This window comes from Eptesicus fuscus, chromosome 18, assembly GCF_027574615.1.
Source record: "Eptesicus fuscus isolate TK198812 chromosome 18, DD_ASM_mEF_20220401, whole genome shotgun sequence".
In the NCBI taxonomy this organism is placed as follows: Eukaryota; Metazoa; Chordata; class Mammalia; order Chiroptera; family Vespertilionidae; genus Eptesicus; species Eptesicus fuscus.
Window position 1 is genome coordinate 55,634,341 of NC_072490.1, and position 24,755 is coordinate 55,659,095.

At 45.6% G+C, this 24,755-nt stretch overlaps 1 long non-coding RNA gene across 1 annotated transcript in view; it reads left to right on the forward strand.

Moving 5' to 3' along the window:
- Positions 1–6,113: 6,113 nt before the first annotated feature.
- Positions 6,114–24,755, forward strand: part of LOC129152121 (uncharacterized) — a 31,212-nt gene continuing 12,570 nt past the window's right edge. The window contains exon 1 of the long non-coding RNA XR_008558838.1: positions 6,114–6,336. This is a non-coding gene — a long non-coding RNA (uncharacterized LOC129152121). The remainder of the gene's footprint in view (positions 6,337–24,755) is intronic.

Here is a 24,755-nt window from a genome sequence, read left to right on the forward strand (position 1 = left end):
ATGACCTTTTAGATATTCTGAAAAATCAGACAGGAAAGAAACCCATTTGTTTAGCCCAAATTCCCCAACCTTATTTAGTTAATCCATGCTTTTTTCTTCCAAAAATTCCTTAATAATATCTTGTGCAATTAATTTCCCAAAATTCATACTTTGGAAAATACTGACGTAAATATGAGAGAGGAAGGTCTGGAGTCAGTCTGAGGGATTCAAGCTTTAGGTCCACCCGAGTGACCTTAGGCGACCCATCCCAGTTTTCTCATCATATAAAAGGGGCGGAGAATAAGATTTTATATATGCAACTATTGGGAGAACTAAAGGAGGTTATATAGAGAGATATATATAAATTAAGTGGGATGGTGCATAATAGAGTAAATCTTCAATAAATGGTAAGTATTACTATTCTTGTATTTCATGGATAACCACAGAAACATCTGAAGAGAAACAAAGCCAATTGTAAAATGTAATGCATTTTATAAACCATTTCCACAATTGAAACCATTATATTAATGACAATAAACAAAAGAACTTAAAAAAATCTTGCTTTTACAGAAAGTAATTCTGAGACTTTTAGAAGAAATTGTTTATAAAGAAAATAAAAAAACATCTTATGTATAAATATGAAGCTTTCCCCAGAAAATGATCTGAACTGTTGCTAGTGAGCTTTCAGATTCAAATTCTATTCCGATGAATTCCACTTGATTTGATGAGACCAAATGTGTTGGATGATCAAGCAGATTTTGGAATATCTGTAAGAGACGCGCCTTCAGTGAATGCCCCCCCATCTTCTGACTCAGTTTGTGGAGTGGGCACATCCTCCCAGCTGCTTGCATTGTGCATCCGGCCGCATGCTGACAGGGAGGGTTTCGTGGTGTAATGAGCCTCACTTGGCACACAGATGGTCTAGCTGCGCTTTCTCTTAAGGAGTTGCTGCGGCTGCCACCTCAGCAGCTTCTCACATCAGAAGGCTGCTCCGATACCACAGCGGCGGGCGTAGCTAACTGGGGGTAACTGACCACCTTTAGGGCCCGATGGGCATCACAGGTCAGAGTCCCCAGCGGAGGCCATGAAGTGCATACACACCCGGGGCCCCACCCAGAGGCCACGGAGTCAGAATGCTCAGGTTTGGGCCCAGGAATCTGTAGTTTTTGAAAGCTCTTCAGGTGAGTCTGAGGTGCAAATAGGTGTGAAAGTCCCAGCGCTAGTGCAGGTCACTTACTTTACAGCCCGAGCTTAAGAGACTCTCTGCCCCCAGAATGGCACCTGGCAACCGAATATGTCAGGCTGGAGGCATCTGAGAAACAGCAGGTGCAGGAAGGACTCTCTGACCTCTACTGCCGCTCACACCCCGGTCCTGTCACATTTTCCCATAACTTGCTCTTCGTGTATAAAAACTGTTTCACCTTCCTGGGAGTCTCCGGTTCCTCACGAAGGCTCCGTGTGGTGAGAAACGTACATGCAGTGAATGTGCACGCTTTCCGCTCACCGGTCCGTCTCAGTCAGTCCAGTCTACGGGCCAGCTGGGCAAGGGCGGAGAGCAGCGGGAAAAGAACAAGGACGTTTTCCTTCTCTGCACTGAGCAAGTCAACCTCTCGCTGCATTACCTCACAGGTGAAGGTGGGACGATAAAGGGACCTACCTCATAGGAGTTCTGAAAAATCCAAATGGCATAATCCATGGTCAACACTTAGCTATTATTATAACAGCACAAATAATTTGTGTGACTCTCTGCCTAGAAAGTGTCTGATTCCTAACAAATATTGTTCAAGACTGAAAAAATAAATGGCTTTTCATTCTTTCCAAAGAGCACGTAGAATCCATGTGAAAGAAGCGTGTGCAGCTTGGATACGTTTCTGAGAAGTCCCGCTGGTGAGAGGAATGCTGCCTCCGTGGTCCGCTGCTCCACCCCGGCCACGGTGGGCGAGCCTGGCGCTGCCACCTTTCTCCGGCCCGCGCCGGGGCTGGACCCGGGCGGGGCTTCTCCGAATGCTTCCCAAACGTTCCCACAGGAACCCGTTCTGTCCTGGTGTGGCGTCCTACTCACTCAGCCATTCCACTTGGGTCACCAAGACTCTGCTCACTGGCTCCAAGTTTCCAGACGGTTTCGTGAGTTTGAAACAAACGCCTGGCCCTCTCCTCCAACCCCCTGGCCCGTGGCGGCGTGGCCTCCGGATTTATGAGGCAAGCGCTCCCCTGGAGCCCAGTAGGATCTATCAGTCTCTTCACACAGCAATCTTGCAATGCTTCATCACCTCTATTGACCTCCTTTTACAGATATTAAAGCTGAGATAGGCCTTTGAGCCCAAGACTGGCGGCCTGCGTGCGGCTCTCCCTCGGTGTCCGGCCCACCCGCCCGGCCAGCAGAGAGCAGCTCCCAGGCCTGCTGCTGGAGGGCGTGAAACACGGTGGAAAACTCGCAGGTTGCAGACGCTGGAGTCAGCAACAGCAGCACGCCATCTTCACACACCCACTGAGGACAGGGAGACATTGAGAGAAAGATTCCGGGATCAAACTCCGTCTGGAGAATGCGGGGTTACGGAAGTTAGAGATGTCTCTTAACCCAAGAGCTTCGACCATGCCAATGAGAATTGTGAATGTCTAAATTGAGAAAATATTTTTTCTGAACTGGTGAGCACAGAAAACTTTTACATTAGTACATACTGTAAGATTAATATTCCTCAGAACACATATTGTGAAATGTTGATCTAAGCAAGTCAAATAAAATAAAGAAAGCAAACTATATAGTATATGTTAACATAGAAAAGAAGAATGGAAGAAAATACTCTAAAATGGAACCACTCCAAGTGGAGGGATTACCAGTGATTTTTACTTTGATTCATAATGCAGGGTTTTTTTTTGGTTCCAGAAAAACAAGTAAGTGCTGCTTTCTTTTTAAAACAGAGACAATAACTCCAGATGATTTTAAGTCAATTTTAGAAGAGCTGCTTTCATCTCCTCGCTAGCATGGGCTCAGACCCCCTAAAACAGGTGAAAAATAAACGCAGGCCTGATCAGTTTTCAGGACAAGACACATTACCCTTCAATGTCCAGCATCAACAACAGCCCATTTATAATCTCCCACGACATTTGTGAATGCAACAGGCAAACGCCAAGTCTTTCTTTTTGGATCCCTCACAGCGAGGACATGTCCCAGCGACTGTGACAAAAGTCCACGTCTCAAAGGCGGAGATAGGAAAATGCTTAAAAACTGACAGCGAGCCTCAGGTTTCTTGAGAGTTGTCAGCGGCGTGTCTTGTCACAGAGATTTCTTTAACTAACCTGTGAATTCACAATTAAAGCAAGGGTGAGTGCGCAGCTGTGTGAATGGACTTAATGCCACCGAACTGGACATTTAAAATGGTTAATCTGGTAAAGTTTATGTTATGTATATTTTACTACATAACAAAAAGCAGGGATAATGAAATAGATTTAGGTGCGTATTTTATTTTGAAATTTCCTCACAACTTTAGATATTTAAAAGTGTGTTTATAGCATTGTTTATTACAGAGACCTGGAAACAACCCAAATGTTCAACAATGGGGGATTGATAAGATAAACTATATTCTATTCCTACTACTAATACCACAAAACTGCTTATTATTAATAGCACATTTTGTTAAAAATTTTAAAACGTAATTTCTTTTGTATATAAGCACAGAAAAAAGTCTGATAGCATCTATATCAACATGAAACAGATCCTCTTTTCTTCTTTAAATATTTCCAAGTTATTTGAATATTTCACTAGTATATATAATTTTATAAGCAGAAAAGCCTGAATCCATATTCTTTAATATATATATATATATTTGATTTCAGAGAGAGGGAGAGAGAGAAACATCAATGAAGAGAAAATTGATTGACTGCCTCTTACATGCCCCTTACTGGGGGTTGAGCCCGCAACCTGGGCATGTGCCCTGACCAAGAATCGAACTGTGACCTCTTGGTTCATGGGTCAATGTTCAACCACTGAGCAACACTGGCTGGGCTGAAACCATATTCTAAGTGTGTGTTAATATATAGGGAATATCCTTGTGTGTACTACTTATAGTAGCATTATCAGGGGAGGCTAGCATTTTCCTCTGTTTTACTATTTTTAAATAAAAGTATAAGAATTAAGACAATATATCTTTAAAGAAGACAAGTAAATAGGTCAGGGAGACAAATTATGTGGAAAAATCATAACCAGCAGAATCAGCATTTTGAATATTTGTTCATCGCAGAATAAATTAATTTATAGATTTTGATAGACTTTAACATAATAATATTTAAAGCCGTTCAGAGAAATTAAAAACAACTTCCCTTTAAGCAGTAATAATATGCTGTACACCTGAAACTAATATTGTATGTCAACTGTAATAAAGATTTTAAAAAGAAATAATTATAAATCACTAAACAGGAAAATGTAAAAATGTAAATTAAAAACCTTGGAAAGAAATGATGTAGTTATGGAAATAAGCCACGCGTGAGTGGGATGAAGTGGAGCTGGATGCGGAGTGCATGTGCCGGGGACTCAGCACCGAGGCGATCGGCAGGCGGAGGAGCCGAGGCTGGGAAGGCGATGGAGGTGCGCAGAGCGATTCCAAGGCCCCGGCTCTGCTGGATAGAAATTCCAGAATAAGGAGTGCAGAGAATGGCGAAGAAGCAATATCTGAAGAGAAATTATTGCTGATTTTCCAGAACTGAAGAAAGACCCAGGTCTTCGGAATGAAAGTGTTTTCTGCCACTGAGCAATGTAAGTTTCATGACGTTTAAAACCATTCGGAACACCTGGCCACACTTGGAGAACTGGTAGCAACACTGCAGGACGTCAAGCAGCTACCAGAGAGAGGAAAGGCATTAGCGAGAGAGTGACAAAGTCAGAGCCTGCTTGGCTGTAGACATTTCTCTGAGTGGCAGATGCAATAAGTCAGGAGCAGGACATAAAAACACGACGGGGAAGCAGAGAGCAAACGCAGGACAGCGGCTCTCTGGGCAGAGAGAGGGAGGAAAGGAGAAGGTGGCCCAGGGCCGCCAGTGTGACTCTGATACTTGGCTCCTTCAAAAAACACTCGAAGCACCGCTGGCGAGAATGTAAAGTGGCACAAGCGACTGTGACAAAGGCTGCCAGGTTCTCAAACATTAAAAATGTGGCTGCCTCAGGATTCAGCAATCCCACTTCTGGGTTTACATCCAAAATAGTTAAAAGTGGGATCTCAAAGAAATATTGTACATCCGTGTTCATGGCAGCATTATGCACAATAGCCAAGAGGTGAAACCAACTCACATATCCGTCACCAAATACATAGAAGAGCACCACGTGGTGTACACACCCAGTGGAATGTTATTCAGCCTTAAAATAGAAGGCAATTCTGTCACGAGCACAGCAGGAACGAAGCTGGAGGACGCTATGTGAAGGGAAGGAAGCCAGTCACAGAAAGACAAACGCTGTGTGGTTCCACTTGCAGGAGGTGCCTGCCGTGGTCAGGTTCAGCGTCAGGAATGGTGGCTGCCAGCGGGGAGGGGAGGGAAAAACGGGGTGCTGTTTGGGGGTGCAGACTTCCAGTTTTGCAAGATGAGAAAGTTCTGGAGATCCATTGCCCAGCAATGTAAATATACTTAACTTTACTGAATTGTACACTTTAAAATGATCAACATGATGAATTGTATGTTACATGCTTTTTACCACAATTTAAAAATACTCGAAAAATGTTGAATAAAAGACATCAGAAGCAAATAATTAGATGATAAAGATGTTCCCACTAGTATTTACTATATGAGATTCTATTAATTTCTCTGAATAAAAAGCCACTTAAAAAAAATGGATGGTTCAGTCTCTCAACAGAAGAATGGGTGAAAGAATCGAGGGAGAGGCGCCGAGGGAAGCCTGCTCAGCAGTAACAACGAACCCGGAGAGACACAGCAGCAGGGCTGACCTCATGGACACTGGGTTGAATGAAGGACCCAAACACCAAAGAACATAAGACGCAAGGTTCTATTTAAATGAGGATCGAGAACCGGCACAGAAAGCCCGAGATGGAAATCTAAGAGCACTGGCTTCTCGGGGGGGATTGCCTGGCAGCTGGCGCTGGGAGGCCTCTGGGGTGACAGCGGTATCTTGATTGGGGTGTGGGTTACATAGGTGGGTGCCTGTGCCCAAGTCATCTGTGTGTACACCTCGGACGTCGGCCTTTCCCTCAGCGCACGCTTCACCTCACTGTTTGAACGGAATTGGAAACAAAAGGCAAAGCTGGGAAGGAACGCAGGGCTCCCGAGAGCGGCCGAAAGCACGCAGCGGGGCGGCACCACTGCCTGAGGATACGGGGCGAGGGCACTGCAGCTGATTGAAACGCAAGGAGAAACGTAGGTATCACAATCCTGTTACTCAAGAAGCATCAGGGCATCAGAGAAGAGGCCAGAGCTTCCAGAAACGTTAGAAGCAGAACCTGAAACCGTGTTTGGTGTCTCAAGAATTTTATCAAATCTCACGAAGGTACGAGCAAGCCTCTTTGGTGCCTTTCCAAAGGAAGGGCTGAGAAACACGGTCACTGGAGATAAGTTAATTCTTTTTCTCTCTTCAAAATGACTTGATTTTAATTTATATAAATTGTAAATGTTTATTATAGAAAAAATAGAAACTACAGCTAAGCAGAAAGAACAAATTGAAATCAGTTAAACTATAACCACTCCTAACACGAGGTGTTTGTTCAATGCCGTAACTTTTCCTTTTAAGGCTGTTTCCGTCTTTTCTATTACGTAAGTGCGACTCTGCAAATCTCACTTTGCAGAAACCTGTGGCTGTCTTTGCTGATCATGTAATTAGTCCTGTTTGACCCCAGACTCATGGGGTGGTCTTCAAATGCTTTCCTCAGTTTCTCTTTTTCTAAAGATGAGAGAAATTAAATTTTTCTTTTTTCTTTTTATGGTGAAAATGAGACCTTTAACACACTCTCGAGAGCGACGTCTGTCCCATTGTACAGGCACCTAAATTTGTCTTTTTTAAAAACATGTTTTTATTGATTAAAGAGAGAGGAAGGAGATATATAGAGAGAGAAACATCGATGGGAGACACACTGATCAGCTGCCTCCTGCACACCCTCTCCTGGGGATCCTGCCCGCAACCCGGGCATGTGCCCTGACGGGGAATTGAACCAGTGACCTCTTGGTTCATGGGTTGACGTTCAATCACTGAACCACACAGGCCAGACTTAAATTTGTCTTTTTAAAAAATCCTCTCCCAAGGATATTTTTCTATTGATTTTTAGAGAGAGTGGGAGAGAGAGGGAAAGACAGAGAAATATCGACGAGAGAGAAACACATCAACTGGTTGCCTCCTGCAACCGAGGTCCGTGCCTTTGACCGGAATCGAACCTGAGACCCTTCGGTCCGTAGGCTGACGCTCTGTCCACTGAGCTAAATTTGTCTTTTGAATGTTAGCATTTATGAAATTGGTTCTGTAACTTCAAAGTAGTAACATTTCTCCATGAATGATCTCTTCCTACTAATATAGTGACACCATTACCTAACCCTGTGTAGGAAACAGGGCTACAAATGGCTGTAAACATGATTTTTTTTTTAATGAATCTTTATTGTTCAGATTATAATTGTTTCTCCTTTTCCCCCCCATATCTCCCCACTACCCAGTTCCCACCCCCCCTCTTCCCTTACCTTCCCCCCACTGTCCTTATCCATAGGTGTATGATTTTTGTCCAGTCTCTTCCCGTACTCCCCACACAGACACCCCTTTCCCCCTGAGAATTATCAATCCACTCCCATTCTATGCCTCTGATTCTATTAAGTTCACCAGTTTATTCTGTTCCTCAGATTTTTAATTCACTTGACTTTTAGATTCACTTGTTGATAGATATGTATTTGTTGTTCATAATTTTTTATCTTTCTTCTTCTTTTTCCTCTTTTTAAAGAATACCTTTCAGCATTGGTGGTGATGAACTCCTTTAGCTTTTTCTTATCTGTGAAGCTCTTTATCTGCCCTTCAATTCTGAATGATAGCTTTGCTGGGTAGAGTAGTCTTGGTTGTAGGTTCCTGCTATTCATCACTTTGAATATTTCTTGCCACTCCCGTCTGGCCTGCATGGTTTCTGTTGAGAAATTAGCTGATAATCGTATGGGAGCTCCCTTGTAGGTAACTAACTGTTTTTCTCTTGCTGCTTGTAAGATTCTCTCTTTGTCTTTTGCCCTTGGCATTTTAATTATGATGTGTCTTGGTGTGGTCCTCTTTGGATTTCTTTTGTTTGGGGTTCTGTGTGCTTCCTGGACTTGTAAGTCTATTTCTTTCATCAGGTGGGGGAAGTTTTCATTCATTATTTCTTCAAATAGGTTTTCAGCATCTTGCTCTCTCTCTTCTTCTGGTACCCCCATAATTCTGATGTTGGTACGCTTGAAGTTGTCCCAGAGGCTTCTTACACTATCTTCAACTTTCTGAATTCTCTTCTCTTCATGCTTCTCTGGAGGAGTGTCCTTGGCCTCTTTGTATTCCAAATCTTTGAGTTGATGCTTGCGATCCTCTAGTCTGCTGTTGGGTCTCTGTATAATATTTTTTATCTCAGTCAGTGTATGTTTAATTTCTAGTTGGTCCTTTTTCATATCCTCGAGGGTCTCATTGTATTTATCGGCCTTTTCCATGAAATTCTTGAAAAACCTTATAACCGTGGTTTTGAACTCTATGTCCAGTCGCTTGTTCTCCTCCATTTCTTTGGTTTGTGATCTGTTTCCTTGCCTTCTCATTTTCGCTGCTTCCCTGAATTGGTAGGGTAGCTTTGTGTACTAGATGTCCTATTGGTTCAATGGGTCAGCCTCCCAGTTACTTGAGGTGGACACTCTTGGTGTACCCTTTTGTACTGTGTGTCCCCCAGCAGGAGCTACAGCAAGAACTAGTTTTCTCCTCCTTTGCTTGGGCAGTTTTGGAGCAGTCTGACTGGAGCTGTAGTTTATTTGGTTAAGCTGCCACAGAACAGGCAATTTATATGCAAAAGCCGATGTGTGGAGCCTGGGCGGGTTTGTAGAATGTGCGGGGCGGGATCTCAGGGCTGGGCGGGGTCTCAGGGCCTCACTAGGCTAGGGCGTGGCCAACGGCGGTGGCTGGCGTTAGCCGTCTCTGCCTTTCCACGTTTCCAAGTCCCTGCGCCCCGCATTCCAGCGCAGTAAACATGATTGCTGGGCACACCTCTGCAAAAAAGTCACTCTCACTTTCCGACCCGATGGCAGAGAGTCCAGCTTCTCCCCGTAGGCGTCTGGGTCCCCCGAGTGTCCCCAGAAACTGGATTTCAGAGTGATCGGGAGCTTGTCTCCCTTTGGGTTGAAGAAAAGCCACGCACCCAGCCGCCCGCCGCCAGCCCGATTCACGCGCCTCCATACCTCAGCTTTTCCGCGTTTGTGCTCCTTTCTCTCCTTAGTTGTAAATCTACCACTCAGCCAGCTTTCCCGTGGTTCTGGGTGGTAGACGTTTTGTCTTTTAGTTGTATTTTTGAAATTGTTGTGCGAGGCAGCAGTTTAGTTGTTTAACTTTGCTGCCATCTTGGTTCCTCTCTGTAAACATGATTTTTATAAACGAATACACCGGAGCTGACAAGTCCAGCGAGCCTGTTCCCCTCGGTAGTGTCCGGTTCTGCCATTCATGAAAGCACCTCAGTGAGGCCTCTGAGCGCCTCTGGGGGCGGCGGGTTCTGGTAGCCTCTCAGTGGGACCATTCTCCTCTAGAACACGAGCAACGCAAGATCAGAGCCCGTCGGTCCCCGGACTTTGTGATCCCAGCGCCCAGAAGAGATGGAGCGGGGCTGGGACTGACGTGTGGAATGAACGGTTACACATTTTCATGTGCTGAGGGTCAGTTGATCGCTGAAATACTTAGAGTTTCCCAGGATGACTATCCCCTGGATCCCCTCCCACCTCCCCTCTCTCTTTCCAGCGTGGTTGGGGGTTAATGAGTGAGGGTGCGAGTGACAGAAAGTGAGGTCTGAGGGGTAGGCACGGGTCAGATAATGTACAGATGGTAAGGGGTCCATATTTTATTTTAAATTTAAATGCAATTGGAAGCCACTGCAGAGGAATTGCAAGGGACTAAGATGACTTGTGGCTTTAAAAGATCCCTCTGACTGCAGGAGGAGAACGGGTTTGGGAGGGGTGGGGAGGGGGACAGCGGTGGAAGCATTGAGGGAGGATGGCAGCAGAGCGATCAAACAGCAGTGGTGACCAGTGGCTGGTTTCTTTCTTTTTTCTTGTGTTAAGGTTCAGGTTTCAGTCAGAGTGAAGGTGGATTGTTTCTGAATGGGTTTGGGTAGTGGAACGGCAGGAGCTAAGGGGGCATCCGGTGAGGCCTCAGAGACAGACAGACACCCACCATTTCGGTCTCCACATCGCTCGGTTCAGATTCCAACTGCGGGGAACAGCTGGTCCTCAGCGTGGGTGGCCTGGGCAGGGCGGGCCCCAGGACCGCCCCCCACACACTCCTGCGGTGGGAAGAATTGTTGGGATGCTGCTCTCAGGAGAAGAAGAAATGGTTGCTGGGTTAGTAAAGATACAATGCATATGCCCTACCTACATGCCAAGTTTATAACCACGTCATTGATTTTTGTAGAAAAAAAATCATAGCGTATCATTTTATTGAACATGTTAATGCTAGTTAATAGATTAAATTTATATAAGTAAAATAGCAGCATAAAAATTGAAGATATTTATCCCTAATATTTTCTCCATACCTAAACTGCCTCAAAATCAGGTTCAACCTGGCAAAACTTTGCTATATTAATTCATAAAATTTAAGTCCCTTCCATTGCATTTTTTCCCATTGCACTTTAAAATATTTTTATTGATTTCTGAGAGGAAGGGAGAGAGAGAGAGATTGAAACAGACAATAGGTGGTGAAGGTCTGGGGTGGGGGGTGGAGGCAGGCTGGAGGGGGGTCAATAGGGAAAAAGGGGACAAATGTAATACTTTCAACCATAAAGACTAAAAAAAAAATATGATGAGGGAGAATCATTGATCAGCTGCCTCCTGCACGCCCCCTACTGGGGATCAAGCCCGCAACCCAGGCCTGTGCCCTTGGTGGAAATCAAACCCTATTGCACTTGGATTCTAACACGCTTTCCAGAGCTCAGGTGAACACTCCAGGACCAGCACGCACTCCCCTGTGGAGAGGGGTCCCCAGCTCGCTGTCTGCTTGCTGCTGGGCTGGCTGAGGCGGTGCAGGGCACGTGTTTCCCCGGACTCGGAGCCGAGGCAGCGGGCAGGAGGAGAAAACCGGAGCTGGTGTCCGAAGCTGCAGCCGGTCTCATCCGCTCTTTCCTGTGGGCGAATCACGCCCCCTTCTAGTGAGGTTTACAGTCTGAGACATTACAAAACATGTGCACCTGACAGGATTTGGAACCCCCTGAGGATGCCTGTGGAGGAGCTTAGGCAGTCGTGAGAGCGGTACAAATGCGCCTTGTGATGATCATGGGCTTGTGTTTCCTACCAAGTCCTCTCTGTCTTGGCCTCCCTTGCTATACATTTGACTTGGAATATCACCTGCGCCCTATTTTCCTAGCTGACCTCACCCTAAATTTCCAAAACGGCTCAAATATCACCTCTTCCAACAGCCCTCATCCATTCTTCCCCTGGCGGTGGAGGAGGCTTCCTCTTGGGACAACCCCCCTCCCCCTCCCTCCCCCCTTCCTCCCCCCCTTCCCCCCCCCCGCCCCGCCCCAAGCCCCACCTCCAGTCACACGGCCATTCTGTGGATGTGAGGTGCCCTCTTACTACCTCTGCCTCCTGGTGCCTTGCTCCTCCATGACACAGCCTGGTTGTCTTCTGCTGATGGCAGATTTTTCATCTGCTTGATGATGATGATGATGATGATGTGTGTGTGTGTGTGTGTGTGTGTGTGTGTGTGTGTGTGTGTGTGTAGGCGCTCACCTTGCATTTGAGGTGAATTGTTAGCCAGTCCTGAATGCTAATATCTGCTCCCTCAAGCCAGACTACAGCGATTACGAATAAGAGCGGGGCCTGCTGCTGAACAGGATGTAGCTAGTTCTTCAAATGGAAGTGTTTTCAATTAACGTATTTCCCCCTTTCCTCACTGTGTAAAGGGAGAAGAGATGACATTCTAACATATAAAAGATAACTATTGCCTAAATGATCTCAAGTTTACTTGGTTATTCCTCGCATTCTTTACAGCGGAAGGTTTGCCAACGTCTCAGACCTCAGACGGCTTTGTAAGGCAGGGAGTGCATCTGTTTCTGTCTCAAGTGGTTCAGTGCACAAAAAGCTATCTAGTATTTCGGTTGAATGAATAAATGGTTGGGGAGAAAAGTATCAAAAATACTTGTCAAAAATAATGCGATGAATTTATGAAGTCCATAGGAACAGAGGAAGCCATAACTCATGTGTGGCCTTCTCTGCCCTGATGTTTAGAACCTGGTCTTCCCATCAGGGTTTCTACTGTGCGAGAGAGCACCCCTGGGACCCGGCCCCCTCCTCCGTCAGAGCACAGACATTGCCACCTCGCGATTGTATCAGCCTGGAGAGCAACCAGAGTGTCGGCTTACATAGTGAGGCCTGGGAGGTTGTGTGACAACGTTTACAGCAACTTGAACCAAAAATAACCAAGAGTAGTTCAAAATAGCCAACCATACTGTAGCTGGTCTTCAGCTTGCAGTTGAAAGTCACAATCTGTTCACTGGGCGAGCTCTTGTTGTTTTAGATAGAAACGCGGTATTAGAGGCGAGAAAGTGCCGTCGACGACCAGAAGGGAGACTGAGTCATTGTCTAAGTGTGTACCCGCTTAGTTCATAGATTTGAGAGAGAAGAGGGAGGGAGAGAGAGAAAGAGAGATTTGTTGTTCCACTTATTGATGCATTCATTGGTTGATTATTACACATGCCCTGACAGGGGATCAAATCTGCAACCGTGGCGTATCAGGACGACGCTCTAACCAACTGAGCCACCTGGCCAGGACACCACCATTTTTTTAGGCACCGTGAGGTTGTCTCCCTAATCCTGTGACCACCGGCATGCTTTACCTATTTCACATGTCTCATGGGTTCTATTGTAAAATTAATGAACCGTATCATGTGCTAAATGCTTCAGAGCAAACTTCGCATTGTGGGCTCCAGGCTTTCACCCTGATAAACCCCACCGAGGGCTCGCTGTCTTTGATTGCTAGACATGCCCTGACTTTGCTCAGCCAATGTTTGCATGTAACACAAACTAACATCACTTTAAAAAATACTTGTAGGTATGATGGAGGCTTCTAAAGTTGAAAAAAATATTTATCTGCCTCTGTCCAACTGAAATCCACTGAAATGCAATCTGGGGATTAGAGAGGGTCAGATGGTGCCTTTAAAATAACAACCGCCCAGTAACGGAGGAATGAGTGCAAGGCTCCGAGGAAGAGGCAGGCCATGGAGATGTGGGGCTTGCATGTCTAACAATTAGTGTAGCACTAATTTTTGGGAAGAAATTATCTTGTTTTTACTAAAATAATTGTGAGGCTTTTTATATGTCATGGCATGTATAATTTCTATTAACATGATCTCCCTTTCCAAAATGTATATTTCTAGAATGAAGAGAAATAACATTTCAAAGTTTCAAGAAGAAATAAGAATTAGGTGATCACTAGAATATTTTGATCTAAAGCCAATTAATTTTTGCATTCATCCTAATAGATTTTCCATCTTTTTTGGCATCAGAATATATTTTGAAAGCTTAAACACCTCTTGAGAGCTCAAATATGTGTGTATAATATGCTCATTAAGCAGTCATTTAAATGAAAATACAATTTTAATCAGTGCAAAATTGGTTCTTGTATATTAGGCAAGATAAGTAAACAGCAGAACTCCCCAATTGCTACCAAGGCACCTGAACAGCTTGCCGAGGCCATGTCAGGGCATGACCCCGCAGAAATCACAACTGTTCCCACGGGCTCAGGCTCATGTTACAGGGCAGGGAAGGCGGGTTCATGGCCCTTGCAGTGCCAATCCCCTGGGTCATGTCCATGGCAGACATTGCTAATGGATCATGGCATTCTCTCCCGAGGGGAAGCACGGGACTTGGTTGGAAGGTCTGTAAGGAGGATTCTCTGAAAGGTCGGGGGCCTCTGGGGGGACCTTGCCGAAGGCGGCAGCCCCTGCCTTGACTTTTCCAAACAAGCCCGAGCCCCGGGTGTTTTACTGGAATCTCTCTGTTTGGTCTTTAAAGACCCGACCTTGTAGAAGCAGGTGCTTTCTCAAGCATGCTCACCTGCTGACTGTGTCTAGAGGTTAATTTTAGTTCAGGCTGTTAGGACAATAAAAGCCTAAGGAGGCAGGAGAACAGGGCTACTTGGCGGCCATAGCCAAGTAGTGCCTTAGCCCTGTCTTTCCCAGAAACACGTGTTAGAGTAACAGGGGCTGCTGGCCGGCCCCCAGCACTCTCTAAGCCCAGGAAAGCCTCAGATGTCCTTCGCTTATATCCCCCTCAACAACAATAAGTTGGCACCCATCCATGGACAAAAGTCCTGTTGTTGGAGCTTTGGAATTGAGGTAGGAGATTGTGAAGCCCACAGTTTGAGACTGAGGAGAGCTAGTTGGAAGGCAAGCTCACCCTGAGGTGGCTAACCATGGTCTCAGCTGCAGAGCCAGAAATTGCTCAATATCCCTGAGAACTTAGCTACAACCCCAGTTGGCTTTTGTTCTATTGCCGGCACCATATGCCAAGGGACCCATATGTCTGGTAATAGTCATACAGACTTTGATCCCAGCTGTGGACCTTGCAGTACACCCTGACCTGGCTCCATCCTTTCTTGGCTGCAGTCTTTGAGCCTCTGGAAGTGACCCTGACAAACTCTGTGAGACCTCAGAGGTACGGAGAACATTTCCTCCAACAGCGCCAGAATACACATTGCTCTCGAGCACACATGGAACACTCCTCGGGACAGAACATATGTGGGGCTGCAAAGCAAATCTTCACAAATTTAAGAATATTGAAGTCACATCAAAGGCCTTTTCAAACCACAATGGCATGAAATTAGAAATCAATAACAAAGAGAAAACTGAAAAACACACACACACACAACACACACACACAAATTCATGTAAATTAAACAACACCACACCTCACCAACAGATGGGTCAAAGAATAAATCAAAAAGGAAATCAGAAAGTATCTTGAGGTAGCATATCAAAATGAAAATGCAGCTTATCAAAACTTATGGGGTGCAGTAAAAACAGTTTTCTTTTTTTAAAAATTTCTTTATTGATTAAGGTATCACATATTTGTCCTCATCCACCCATTCCCATCCCACACCCCTCCCCACGCATGCCCCCACCCCCCTGTTGTCCTTGACCATTGGTTAGGCTCATATGCATGCACACAAGTCCTTTGGTTGATCTCTCCCCTTTATTCCCACCCTCCCCTCCCCTCCCTCTGAGGCCCGACAGTCTGATCCATGTCTCCTTGTTTCTGGGTCTGTTCTTGTCCATCAGTCTATGTTGTTCATCATTTCCCCTAGATGAATGAGATCATGTGCTACTAGAAATACACTTATAAGAACCGAAAATGAGACAAGCCATAATGGTTATGCTGAAAGGCAAATGAATCAGTCTGTAGTGAGTTTCTTTCTGGGCCAACAGTTCTTTTGAGACTCAATTTCAATGTCAAACAGTTCCTTATGTGTACATGCCAGCAATGACATTTCAGTTCTGGGTGGTGGACAGATGGTGGTAATGCAGGTCTGACCCTCTCTGGTTTGGTCCTGGGCAACCTGCAGTGACGCACAGCTGCTGACTACTAGTATGGCAAGGCGACGTCAGCGTCTTCCATCTCTGGACTGCTTCTCTTCTGTCTTCATGGCTAGAGTAGTCCTGTCGATTCCTCTCTGTTGCCGGAATCCACATGGTCTCAGAGTTGTTTTCTGAAAATATACAAACATATTCTCAACCAAAAGTTAATAAAGGAATCTAATCTAATAATAGACAAATATGCAAATTGACTGCACCTTCGCTACACCCAAGCCACACCCACCAGCCAAGCCACGCCCACCACCCAATCAGGACGAGTATGCAAATTGTCCCAACAAAGATGGTGGCTAATTTGCATATCAAGACAGCGTCGAAAGAAGCCAAGAGCTGCAGAAGGGAGTAAAGCTTCGAAGAAGCAAGCAAGCCGGGGGGGGGGGAGGAGAAGGGAGGAGCGGAGGCGGGGCCGGGGACGAAGGGAAAAGCAGGCGGGCTGGCGGAGAAGGCGGGGCGGGCGACAAGGGCGGAGCCGAGGCGGGGCCGGGGCGAAGGGAAAAGCAGGCGGGCTGGAGGAGAAGGCGGGGTGGGCAACAAGGGAGGAGCAGAGGCGGGGCCGGGGGTGAAGGGAAAAGCAGGCGGGCTGGCAGAGAAGGCGGGGTGGGCGACAAGGGAGGAGCGGAGGCGGGGCCGGGGAGAAGGGAAAAGCAGGCGGGCTGGCGGAGAAGGTGGGGCGGGCGACAAGGGCGGAGCCGAGGCGGGGCCGGGGCGAAGGGAAAAGCAGGCGGGCTGGAGGAGAAGACGGGGTGGGCGACAAGTGAGGAGCGGAGGCGGGGCCGGGGGCGAAGGGAAAAGCAGGCGGGCTGGCGGAGAAGGTGGGGTGGGCGACAAGGGAGGAGCTGAGGCGGGGCTGGGGCGAAGGGAAAAGCAGGTGGGCTGGAGGAGAAGGCGGGGCAGGCGACAAGGGAGGAGCGGAGGCGGGGCCGGGGGCAAAGGGAAAAGCAGGCGGGCTGGAGGAGAAGGCGGGACGGGCAACAAGAGCGGAGCGGAGGCGGGGTAGAGTGCAGCAGGAAATCCTATTGCAGGATTTTTCCTGCAACGGGAACGCTAGTATTTTCTATAAATTTGACTTGGGATCCTTTTTCATTTTTTGCCCAAATGATTTTCCTCTGGCTTGTTTTGACACCATGTGTGTTTTTCATGGGTGTCTTGCTTTTAGCCTTACAATTAATTTTCTAAAGTACAAATTTTCTAGATGTAATTTACTTACAGGATATTTTTCCTTACATGATATTCTTCTACTATCCCCCCTTTTTTGATTTAAATATTAGGAGGCTTTTGAAAATTTTATAATGTAGTCTTGATAGCTTTTAAATTTTAATTTTTTGCACTATAGTATGACTGCTTTAGGTTCATTACATGTTACGCAATTTTATCATGAGATGAACTACTAATAAAAATTTTAGTTAACGCTTTAGGAACTGCTTTTTGTCCAGTACAATTAATTTTTCTAGAATATTCGCTTGTTTCAATTAGCCAATTTAAATTAGCCTGAAAACTTGACTACTATTTTACTGTCAAATTTAATACTCTAACAACCATCTTATTTTACCCTGTAATTATTAGTGGAGAGGATTATTTGCCTTCTTGAGTAGGCCCTGAGCATTCCTGGTGGTAGGCTGGATTTAGATATCAAAAACCCACTTCCCCTCACCATGGGTACAAGACAACTCAAACAATTCTTGTTGCAGTGAGAGGGCAGCTGTTGTCGGCCAAGTCTCTGTCTGTTACCCGGGTCCCGATTTGAGCTGGGTATGGGAAGTTAAGCAGCCATGGGGGCAGGAGACCTCCCTCAGAAGGGGCTAGGGTTCAAGCCCCTGCAATGTTGGGGGCGGGGATGAGGGTCTGTGCCCCACCTCTGTTGACCCCCAAGTTCTCTCCTGATGGCCCCTCTGCGACTATGCCTGTCTTAGGTTGTTCCTCCCCTGAGGAATCTTACCTGTCTCTGGCTAACCAGCCATCCTCTGGGGCCAAGCAGGGTGATGTGAGGTTCAGTTCTGTCAGTAAAAACAGTTTTAAGAGGGACATTGCTAGTGAAAAAGGCCTACATTAAGAAAAAGGGAACATCTCAAGTAAACATTCTAACTTTATACCTCAAGGAATTAGAAAAATAAGAACAAACAGGGCCCAGAGTAAGCAAAATTGTACATGAGGACTCAAATAACATGATAAATGAAAGAGGACGGCTACGTTATGTGATACCACAGAAATACAAAGCAGCGTAAGAGACTACTATAAATAACTAGAGGCCCGGTGCATGAAATTCGTGCACGGGGGCGGGGGGCTGTCCCTCAGCCCAGCCTGCACCCTCTCCAATCTGGGACCCCTCTCACAATCCAGGACTGCTGGCTCCCAACTGCTCGCCTTTCTGCCTTCCTGATTGCCCCTAACCGCTTCTGCTTGCCAGCCTGATCACCCCCTAACCATTCCCATGCCAGCCTGATTGATGTCTAACTGCTCCCCTGCCAGCCTGTTTGCCCCCAACTTCCCTCCTCTGCCAGCCTGGTCACCCCTAACTGCCCTCCCCTGCAGGGTTGATCGCCTCCAACTGCCCTCCCTTGCAGGCCTGGTCCCTCTCAACTGCCCTCCCTTGCAGGCCTGGTCCCTCCCAACTGCCCTCCCCTGCTGGCCATCTTGTGGTGGCCATCTTGTGTCCACGTGGGGGCAGGATCTTTGACCACATGGGGGCAGCCATATTGTGTGTTGGAGTGATGGTCAATCTGCATATTACTCTTTTATTAGATAGGATAGAGGCCTGGTGCATGGGTGGGGGCCAGCTGGTTTGCCCTGAAGGGTGTCCCGGATCAGGGTGGGGGTTCCCTTGGGGCATGGGGCGGCCTGGGCGAGGGGCCTGTGGTGGTTTGCAGGCCAGCCACGCCCCCTGGTGACCCAAGCAGAGGCCCTGGTATCTGGGGTTTATTTACCTTCTACAATTGAAACTTTGTAGCCTGGAGCAGAGCCAAACCTCCTGCTCGCTCCGTGGCCAGCAGCCATTTCTGTTGGGGTTTGTATAATTGAAACTTTGTAGCCTTAAGCAGAGGCCTGGGCCGGCCAGGGTGTGCGGAAAGCTTTGTTTCTTCCATTGCTGGGGGCAACCCTAGCCTCCTGCTCTTTCCAGCTCCGTGGCTGCCGCCATTTCTGTTTGGATTTGTTTACCTTCTATAATTGAAACTTTGTAACCTTGAGTGGAGGCTTAGGCTGGCAAGGGCAGGCAGAAAGCTTGGCTTCTTCCATTGCCTGGGAAACCCAAGCCTCCTTCCTGCTCTCTGTGGCTGTAGCCATCTTGGTTGGGTTTATTTGCATACTCGCTCTGATTGGCTGGTGGGTGTGGCTAGTGGGCATGGCTTATGGATGTAGCAGAGTGATAGTTAATTTGCATATCACTCTTTTATTAGGTAGGATTGTTCACCAACAAATTGGGTAACCTAAAAGAAATGGAAGCATACAACCTGCTAAGACTGAATCATAAAGAAATAAAAAATCTGAACAAATTAATAATTAGTAAGGAGATTGAGTAAGTAATCAAAAGCCTCCCAACAAAGAAAAGCCTGGTGAATTCACTAAACTTTTAAAGAATAATTAATACCAATCCTTTTTAAACTCTTCCATAAAACTGGAGAAGGAGCCACTCTCAAATTCATTTCACAAGACCTGCATTACCCTGATACCCAAGCCAGATTAGGACACTACAAGAAAAGAAAACTATAGATGATTAGCCCTGAAGAATAAAAATGTAAAACTCCTCAACAAAATAATAGAAAACCCAATTTAAGAGAACATTAAAAGGGTCGTATACCATGATCAAATGGGATTTATCCCTGGGATACCAGGGTGGTTCAACATATACAAATCAATAAATGTGATATACCACATAGAATAATGGATAAAAGTTATATGATCCTCTCAAGAGATACGGAAACAGCATCTGATAAAATTCAACCCCCTTTTATGATAAAAGCTCTAAGCAAATGGGGTACATACCTCAACATAATAAAGTCCATATATGACAAAAACCACTTCTAACATCATACTTAGTGGTAAAAAGCTGAAAGTTTTTCCTCCCAAATTAGGAACAAGACAAGGATGTCCACTCTCACCACTCCTATTCAACACAGAAGTGGAAGTTTTAGCCAGAGCAATTAGATAAGAAAAAAAAGGTATTCAAATTAGAAAGTAAGAAGTAAAGTTGTCTCTGTTTGCAGATGATATATACTTATACATAGAAAATCCTTAAAAATTCCACAAAACAACTGTTGCAGTATATAAATTCAACATACAGAAATCAGTTGTGTCTCTATATACTTAAAAACATCTTTTTTTCTTTTCTTTTTAAAAATTTCTTTATTGATCAAGGTGTTACATATGTGTCCTTATTCCCCCAAATCCCCCCCATCCCTCCCACTCATGTCCTCACCCCCCTGTTGTCTGTGTCCATTGGTTAGGCTTATATGCATGCATACAAGTCCTTTGGTTTATCTCTCCCCCTTATACTTAAAAAAATCTTTTTAAAATCTCATAAAAAAACAATAAAATTTTTAGGAATAAATTTAACCAAGGTAATGAAAGGTCTATACACTGAAACCTATAAGATACTGACAAAATAAATTTAAGACAGAAATAAATGGAAAGATATCTTATGTTTGTAGATCAGAAGAATAAATGTTGTTAAAATGTTTGTATTATTCAAAGCCTTCTATAGACTCAATGCAATCCCTACCAAAATTCCAATGGCATTTCTTACACAAATAGAAAAAAAAATCCTAAAATTTATATTGAACTACAAAAGACCTTGAATAGGCAAATACATCTTGAGAAAGAAGAACAAAGCTCAAGGTATCATACTTTCTGATTTCAAACTATATGACAAATCTATAAGTAATCAAAACAACCTGGAACCTATAGTAATCAAAACAATATGGTACTGGCATAAAAATAGACACACAGACCAATGGACAGAATTGAGAGCCCAGAAATAAACCTATATTATATGTATAAGGTTAACTAATATTTGACAGGGAATTCAAGAATATGCAATGGGGAACAGATAGCCTCTTCAATATATGGTTCTGGCAAAACTGAATAAATTCACATACAAAAGAAAGAAATTGGAGCCCTATCTTACACCACTCACAAAAAGTCACTTGAAATGTATGAAAGACTTAGTGTATGACTGAAACTGTAAAACCCCAAGAAGACAACATAGGGAAGAGCTCCTTCCTTGACTTGGACCTTGCCAACAATTTTTGGGCTATGACACCAAAATCGCAGGTACCAAACATCAAAAATAAACAAGTGGAACTACATCAAACTGAAAATGTCATGCACAGGAAAAGAAACAAGCAACAAATAAAGAGGCAACCCATGAAATGGGAAGAAACATTTTCCAATCTTATTTCATAGAAGTTAATATTAGACTTCCAGACAAGACGGTGGAGTAGGTAAGCGCTGTGCTTGCCTCCTCCATGATCATATCAAAGTTACAACTAAACTATACACTGAGTGGCCAGATTATTATCTCTGAACGCATAATAATCTGGCCACTCAGTGTATATCCTATATAATAAAAGACTAATATGCAAATTGTCCCCTCGACCAGGAGTTCGACCAGCAGGCAGGCCAGCCAACCGCCCATGTCCCCTCCCTCTGGCCAGGCTGGCCGGACCCCACCCATGCATGAATTCATGCACTGGGCCTCTAATACTGAGTGGCCAGATTATTATGCGTTCGGAGATCATAATAATCTGGCCACTCAGTGTAGAACAACCATCATGGAGAACCACATGAGGTCTAGCTGAACAGAAGTCCTACCACTAAGGATATAAAGAAGAAACCACATCCTCGAGACTGGTCGGAGGAGCAGAGATGTGGAATGGGCTGGTCCCACACCCACGAGTGTTGGATAAAAATTGGGAGGAGTATCTCACTGAGCCTCCCAGCCCAGGTTCACGGGCTGGGAAAAGAAGTCCCCATAACTTCTGACTGTGAAAGCCAGCTGGGATTGTGGCTGAGGGAGATGGAGCTGCTGGGGTCCAGGCCTTCCCCTTGAAGGGCCCGCGCATGGATTTACTCACTGACGGACCCACCTGCTCTGAGCTCCCGTGCTGGGGCATTGCTCCACTTGTTAAAAATACCTTGTTGATCAGAATCTAGGGGCTCTGAGTTTGGAACTATTTTCTTTCCCCTCCAGGGTTTATCTGATTACCTCACTAGCCTCATGGCATAGTAACTCTTGATACTGCCCCAACACAGACACCGGGCTCAAGATGTCTGCATCCCTTGAGATTCTTGGTAGATCTCCAGCCCCAACCTTGCTTTGTTGAGACTGTGCCCGGTCTGCAGTATATGTCAAGCCAACAGCTTCTGAAGGATAGATTGGACCATCGTTGCTCGTCTAGCATTATTTATGCATCAAATGTGTACATCACCACTTGATTATCGAGAAGCTTGTGTTAGCTGAAACCAGAATTTTAAACGTATTAAGACATGAATTCCATGAGGCTTTTCCAAAAGGGCCTGCAGCCAGAAGGTATTGGTTACTTGAATAAGCAAATGGGCTCTTTACAGAGAGAGCTCAGATATCTAAAGTGGTCAAACCCCAGGAGAGGCACTGTGTAGCTCATCATCTCTGTTAGGTGCTGTACATGTGTATTTCCTATCCACATCTCAACAACAGACCAGCCTCCTCATTCCCCTTTGAGGGATGAGGAAAATGACCTTGGGCATATAACCCAGTAAAGCATCAGCTTGTTTATCTGTAAAATGGGAGTGGTGATCCTCCTTACTTCATGCGTATGTTGTGAGGGTTCAATTGGATAACATGTGGAACCTAACTACATGACAAGAGCTTAACCACTGTTAGGTCTTATTGTTATTATTCCTACTAATATGAGCACAGTGCACGAAAGTGGACCCAAAGTCTGTTCTGTCCACATGACCGCCAAATCACAGGAGCCACAATGTTTTCAGTTATTTACATGTAATCTTAGAGAAATGGTCCTTTTTCTGTCTCAGAAAATAATAATAATAAGTTAAAGTTATTATTCATTTCTCAGAACACCCCCTCCCCCCATAGCCTCCCCCAAAGAAGGAAAAAACCCATAGACCAAGCAACTTGTGAGTGCTTTCCCCTGGTCTTAAGGTAGCCTTTCCTTCCAGTTGGAGAAAACCATGATTACTTTAGCCTGGTGTGCGTGGATTACAGGAAGATAATGAATCCATTACAGTCAGGATGGTTCTTAGCGACAGTTCCTGGACAGAAACCCATTAGTTGGCTGGTTAGTACCACAAATTGCTCACGGCTGACTCTGCTCTTGGACAGCAACTACTCAGTATCTTCTGATCCTTGATGGCTACAAAAGTAACACATCTCCTCTTCCTCTCTGCCCCCTTCTTCTTCTTTTGGTTTCACAAGATAATAGCAATCTTGAATACACACACACACACACACACACACACACACACACACACACACAGACTGCCTGCCCTCACCCAGTTCCCTTTGGGTCCCCATCACATCACTTTGCACTACGTTCCAATTATCTATGAGCTTGACAGACTTCAAATTTAGCAAACTTCTAAGGGATGGAGCCCCTGTCTGAGGCTGTGGTATTCCCATTGCCGAGCACATTATAGGCAATAATTTTTAAACAAGTAATTTAATTAATAAATGAAGAGCATGTCAAAAACAAGGAAATAGGAATGAATACATATGTGTTTGCACATGCTTGCATGGTGGCATTGGAGAGAATGAGAAAAGAATGGGGAAAGTTTTGAATAGAGTGGACAATGGTCCTTGGAGCTGAATTAAACAGTGAGGTGAGCTAGAATATGGTAGATCTTAAGTATTCAGACCTGGCTGGTGACCTGGACAGTAGAGAACCATTTCCCCCCACGTTTTTTATTGTGGCAAAAGATGTATTACATAAAATTTGCCGTAAGGCATTCGTCGAGGAAATTTTATAAGAATCTGCATTTGTACCTGCAGGTATGAAGATGCTTAGGGTGCCGTCTAAGAAGACAGCAGCGTTTCCTCTAACGTCTCTCAAGCTGTAACGTGCACCTTGTAAGAAACGCAACCTTATTCAGTGGGTCTGGGATGAAGCCTGAGATTGTCCCTTGTAACAAGCTCCCAGGTCACATTGATGCTGCTGTCCCCTGACAGCTACGCTGCTGCTTGGGCCCTGCGCGTCTCGGAAGCTCTCCCTTCCCAGTTCCAAAGTCTTCAGAGCCAGTGTGATTGCCTAGCTTGGGTCAGACACACATTCCTGGATTCAGCTATACCTAATGGGTCAGGTCATGAAATTGCAAAACCACAACTGGCGTTTTAGCAAATGTTTTCTCTGAACCTGTCACTCGCTGTGCTGTGCATTCTAGACACATTACCGCCTCTAACCTGCAAACCACCCCTTTGAAGTGAGAGGAGAAAATGAAGGCTTGGAGGCCCCCAGTGACCTTCCCAAGGTCACACGGCTAGCAGGGGTCCGAGCCAGGATGTGAGCCCACACGGACGGACTCCAGATCCCCTGTGGCCCATCAGCCTTGAGATTTGGCCGTGGAGACTGGGGCCCTTGTCACTGTGAGGGAGAAGTTTCTGGAAGAATCGCTGTCCCCTGGGCGGCTGTGCCCAGGAAGATGTACTACGCAGCCCTGCACTAGTATTTGTGTCGGCATAGAGGTGGCGACCAGCTTGTGTGCTGGAATTTTATCGTTTCTCCAATAAGTAAGATGCCTCTTTTCACAAGTTCAGGAAAGGACTCAGATGTCGTAGGAAGACCGAGTGCATGGCATGTGCATGGAAAGAGCTGGGGCGGAGGGATGGTTTAGACGCCAGCTCCTTGCTGCTTAACGTGTGAGCCGCCGACACGATCATAGACATGCCCTGGGATCTATTCCACAGGCAGGCCCCCTCCTGAGTCAGAACCCCCATGTCGTCCAGGTGGAAGGTGACGCACAGGCTGGGTTGGCCCGCACTGCGGGAGCTCAGGCAGCTCTGCACAGGCGCAGGGCTCTCTGCAT